This window comes from Canis lupus, chromosome 19 (assembly GCF_048164855.1).
Source record: "Canis lupus baileyi chromosome 19, mCanLup2.hap1, whole genome shotgun sequence".
NCBI lineage: Eukaryota > Metazoa > Chordata > Mammalia > Carnivora > Canidae > Canis > Canis lupus.
The window spans coordinates 3,574,807-3,580,821 of record NC_132856.1 but is presented as its reverse complement, the minus strand read 5'-3'; positions in this window follow the sequence as shown (position 1 = coordinate 3,580,821).

Here is a 6,015-nt window from a genome sequence, read left to right as displayed (position 1 = left end):
TGTATGGTTGTCCACTGAGTGATCAACCTAATTTATTTAGCTAATCTGTTATTGATGCCCATTAGGTGAGAGAAATTCTTTTAAAAGTAGTTCAGCCAAACTCATTAGTAATTAGAGAAATTAAAATAAAAATAACCAGGAGGTATCATCTCACCATATGGGTGAACATTAGAAATTTGGATGATCCGGGGTGGAGGTGGGGATGGTACTGGAGGGTGGGAGGTCCCCGAAAGCCTTGTGTCTGGGGCAGGTGGGGCTGCACAGCCACACTGCACTGTGAGGGAGTGGGCAGAGGCAGGAGAAGTGAGCGTGAGCCAGCAGTGCCTCTGGATGTCCCAGGTAGTGGGGTGGGGGTAGGGTGTGGGTACCTGAGTGCTCATAGTGGCCCTTAAATAGACACAGGTGAGCATGTCTATGTTACATCATCCTTTGGAGACTTGGGGACAGCGTGAGTGGCTGTCAGGAGGGGAAGGAGAGAGGATATTGAGCCTTTGCGGTTTGGCTTGTCCTGAGATGTGCAGCAGGACTAAAATGCACACTGGAGACTTAGTAAAAAAAAAGAGAAAAGTAAAAAATTCCATTAATAATTAATAATTTTTTATATTGGTTATGTGTTGAAATGACAATATTTTTGGATATATTGAGTTAGACAAAAATGTATTATTAAAATTCATTTCTACCCATTTCCTTTTACTTTGTTTAATGAAGCCACTAGGTAATTTAAAATGATGTTGTGCCCAAGATCGCGAATCCAAGAAACCGCCAAGGAGCCGACACTGGTGCAAACACACGAGGGTTTAAATTTTTATTTTTATTTTTATTTATTTTTATTTTTATTTATGATAGTCACAGAGAGAGAGAGAGAGAGAGAGAAAGAGAGGCAGAGACACAGGCAGAGGGAGAGGCAGGTTCCATGCCGGGAGCCTGACGCGGGACTCGATCCCGGGACTCCAGGATCGCGCCCTGGGCCAAAGGCAGGCGCCAAACCGCTGCGCCACCCAGGGATCCCCACACGAGGGTTTATTACAAGCTCGAGCCTGGGTCCAAGTATACCCGACGCAGCGGAGCAGGGACTTGGACCCCGAGACTAAGAGGCGTAGCAGCTTTATTGGGGCCAGTGGCCCATGGGATACGCAGAAAGTTGCACAGTCATGCTGGTCCACTGAGCTGGATTTCCGGTTAGGGTGTGCCCTGGTCTCTGACTAGGGCGGGGCAGTGCCCTAAGTAATAAGCAGGTCAGCCCAAAATAGAGTCAGTCCTGCTCTGCTTGTCCAGGGGTAGGGGATTTTGTTTAATTTCCTGGGTCCCACAATGACAGATGAGCTTGCATTATGTTTGCATCAGCTGATGCTGCTGGGAGTATAGTGCAGGGATTAGGTGCCCTGATTAGATGAGATCTTCTTTCATCTTTTTAGAGTTTGCCTGTGTCTTCTATTTCAAGGTATGTCTTGCTTTCTTTTTATTCAGTCTGACACTCTCTGAATTTTTATTTGAGTGTCTAGCTTATTTATATTTAGTGTAGGTATCCATATGTTTGTGATTACATCTCCCATCTTGCTCTTCATTTCTGATTTGTCTGCTGTTCTTCATGCTTTTTCTTTCTTTTCCTGCCTCCTTTGCATTAGCAATTGTTTTAGTATCCCCTTTAATCATCACCACTGTTAGCTGTATCTTTTTATTTTATTTTGCTGTGGTTGCTCTAGGATTTACAATATGCACCTTCAACTTACTGCATTCTACTTTCCGATAATATTATACCTCTTCCTATACAGCACAAAACCTTCCTAATAGCATATACTTTTGTCTCAATTCTCCTCCTTTGCTCTGTTGGTGTTACATAATTTACTTCTGCATATGTCATAAATCCCACAATAACTGTTATCAGTTTTACTTTAAACAGTCAGTTGTCTTTTATTATTTTTATTTATTATTTTGTTTTATTTCAGAGGTAGAGTTTAGTGATTCATCAGTTGCATATAACTCCCAGTGCTCATTACATCACATACCCTTCTTAATGTCCATCCCCCAGTTACGCCATCCCCCCCACCTCCCTTCCAGTGTATCTTTATCCATTCATCTGTCAATGGACATCTGGGCTCTTTCCATACTTTGGGTATTGTGGACATTGCTGCTACAAACATTGGAGTGCATGTATCCCTTAGAATCACTATACTTTTATCCTTTGGATAAATACCTAGTAGTGAAATTGCTGGGTCATAGGATAGCTCTATTTTTAACTTTTTGAGGAGCCTCCATACTGTTTTCCAGAGTGGCTGCACCAGTTCGCATTCCCACCAACAGTGTAAGTCCCCTTTCTCTGCGTCCTCGCCAACATCTGTTGTTTCCGGACTTGTTAATTTTAGCCATTCCAACTGGCATGAGGTGGTATCTCATTGTGGTTTTGATTTGTATTTCCCTGATGCTGAGTGATGTGGAGCATCTTTTCACGTGTCCATTGGCCATCTGTAGATCTTCCTTGGAGAGATGTCTGTTCATGTCTTCTGCCCATTTCTTGAAACAATGTCTTTAAAAAAATCATTCACTTCAGACCCAAGTGGTACCTTGTAATTACATTTCTACTCATTTACACCATGCAGTTGGTCCTTGAACAATGTGAGGGTCTGTCTTCATCCCCACTGCTCCGCCTTGGTTGGCCTCTTGCTTGGACTCTGCCAGCAGCCTTCTATCAGGTGGGCCATTCCTGTCCATCCTGAGGTATGGCCAGCAAGGTGATCTTTATAAGATCCCATGCTGCCTTCCATGAGTCCACCCCCAGGTTCCCTCCCAGCCTGAAACAGTCTGCCTCTCCAGCCATCAGTCCATATACTGTCGACACAGAGCTTATTTCTGCATCCAGAACACACCAGGCCCTTTCCCAACCTGAGGCCTTTGCCTGGCTGCTCCTGAGCCTAGAATACCCTTTCTCTTTGTCTATCCAGCAAACCTAAGCCTGAGGGTTTCCTGCCCTATGAGCTCCCAGGATCCCCTAAAGTCAAGAGTCCTCTCTCCTGGGCTTCTTCAGCAGTTTCTGTCACTTTGCTTGTACAACACTTGGCTTGTGTTTGGTGGTTACTGCACTTATTTGAGTCTTATGGCTTATATCAGAGGTTTCATGTTAAAGCAGAGTGGAAGTAACCCTGTAGGCAGGGAGGGTCTTTCCTTCTTGCTGACCCTCCCAACTCCCAAAAGGATGTCATGGAGGTCTCTGTAACCACAGCTCTCATGGTCATGCATCTGCATTTATACTTGCCTTCTTACCCCTGGGGCCTCCAACCTTTGGTGTGCCCTGAAATCTTGTACTAGTTGTGCACAGACGTATTCTATGGGTATGTTAGGCATTAGGCAGTGTGGTAGGCAGAATAATGGTTTTCCACAGATGTGTACATCCTAATCCTTCGAACCCCCCCCCCCTTTTTTTGTGGTCATTTGTTCTGGCAGCTATAGAAAACAAATGCAGGGATACCATGAACCATGCTGCATTTTTCCTGCTGTGGGTGTAGACTCTAACCCCTCGCGAGGTGTCATTTCACTGTGTTTGCATTCTTCCCTCCTCCAGAACGTGAACCCACAGAGGGCAGAGCCCTGCATCACAGCTCAGAAGAGTGGAAAGACCAGGTTCACGGACTACTGGTGCTTTGTGATCCTTCTCATAGGACTCCCCTCTGAGCACCTCCTCCGTGGCAAGGGGCTTCCAGCTTTATTCAGGACACCCTGGTAGTGCCTCGTGCCTAGCTCAGGGCTGGGTCCTCGAGCGTGCCAGATGGAGATGGGGAAAGGCGGAGAGTGGCTCCATCTGAGGAGTGGGGACCTGTCGGATCCATGCCATGGAGACATTCCTCCACCCAGCCCTCTCCCTGGTCTAGCCTCCCCGGGTTGGCCCCTCAGACACTGCATGCTCCCCTTAGAATGTGGCTCCGCAGATGCACAGCACAGCGAAGGCAGAGAAACAGGCGATCAGTGGGGCTGCTGGGCCTTACAGCACACTTCTGACCCAAAGGAAGTGCCCCTGGGGGTGAAGAACCTTGGGTTCGGCATGGTGGCAGAAGCTTTGGTTGCTCCTTCCCACTATACGTTATTCCCGTGCTCCACTGCCAGAGGAGGTGACCCACCGCTGGGTCTCAGTGCTGCAGGATGGGCCTGGCCTCCCACGGAGGGCTGCGGCCACACCTGCACGACCACACCTCCCGGTGAGCTTCTCTGTGCGGCTCAGGCCAGCCTTTGCACAAATCCACTCTGCTTCCCAACCTGACTGCTACCTGTCATATCTCTCAGTAAGCCCAGATACCACTAAGTGGCTTGAGACCATGTGCAACAGGCTGTTGCATCTGTCTCTAAGGCTCCTGGCTTCTACAGAGAACCTATGTGCCAATGAAAGCCCACCTTCCAAACAACCATCAGCCTGGAATTTGGTGCCAGTTCTTGTAGAATCAAAGATCAGATCCGCCCCCCTTCGGATAACAGCTGGGGGAAACAACTGAAATTATGTCAAATCTGTGATGGCATCCTATGCAGCTGGTAAAAAGATAGTGTATGGAATGCTCCCTTTCAGCTATATTGTTGAGTGAAAGCAGAATGGAATGGAACCATGATTAAGAGGTAAAGACAAAGAATAGGCATTTATTTTCCTTTATAATTTATATATTCCCTTAGCTCAGTATTGTTCTTCAAGAAAATTTGATGGAATGCACTGAAAGTTGGCAAATCTTTTCTGTGAAGGGCCAGATCATAAATATTCTAGGCTTTGTGGACCATAGGTCTCCATGACACCCCCTGGGCTCTGCTGCTGCAGTGGGAAAGCCAAACATACATGAGGAACGTGACTGTGCTCAGGTGACATTTTATTCACAGAAACAGGTGGTGGGTGAGATTCCTAGTAAACAAAAAATGTTGAAGTTTTGAGAGGCAAATACTGCAAAGGTAGCTCAGAAACCATTGGCCAGTCATGCAGAACTTAGCTCACTGCGATGAATGAAGTCACCAGACATCCCAGCAACCGGGACTGTTAGAGTCCTCCCCTTTGGCAGAGGTGTCCAATGTCATCCCAAGAGAAAGTGGCTTTGGCGGGGGAAGGTTGGAGTATCAGGAAATCTTGGTTTGTAAGTAACTCAAAGGGGCCTGAACTCTAGGGCATATTTATCATAACAAGTGGCATGGAGCAAAAAGCCTCATGGCTGGGTCATTCAGTGGCTCCAGGGTGTTATCCAGGACCCGGGTCTTTCCATACCCCCATCCTGTCCCCATCTGTGGACCAAATGGTGCTGTCTCCATCTGCTTCCTCGCCACCACAGGGCTGTGGCTGCCCCTCTGGGGGCACTCAGACTTGAAAAGACTCAGCAGAGAAAACCTTTCCAAAAGTCCCTCTGGAGACTTCCCTCTGTGTCCTTTTGGTGGAGATTGTGCCTTATGGCCTGTTAAGTTAGTCATGGTGCAAGGAGAGGCTTTCATAACTGGTTCGTGCAGGGTTTCCTGATGAGCTGGGACAGCCTACTGTTGCTGCAAACAAGGATGGAGACCAGCTGGGGTTGCTAGGGTTAGGAAAGAAGTGGGGTGACTTGACTATAAAGTCTCTCCTCTATCTTGGTGGTCCCCACCCTGGCCTGGTGTGAATGGCTAAAGCCATCTGGGTGGTGGCTGTCTTTAAGGGTCACTGGTGGAGAGGGCATGACCCCTTAGAAGATTTTCTGGTTTTTGGTGTTGGCTAACTGGCCATGCTCCTGTAGTAAAGCCCCCAGTATCTCCCTCCTCTCTGAATCGGCCAGAAAACCACAGACACCCTCCATTTCTGTACAATGGACTCGATGTTCGAACCTGAGGTCAGTTTGGCGTCAGTGACAAGGACTGGTGCCCATGTCTGCTCTTACCCTGCCCATCCACACTGCGCTGTGGAGAGATGTTCCTGTAGGACTTCTTGCCTGAAACCAGGGTGCCCAGGTAGAGACGGGCTCCTTGGTATGACATTTGAGGTCTTTTGTGATTGGCCCCATCCCCTTTTCCTGACATTCTCCTGTGCTTCAA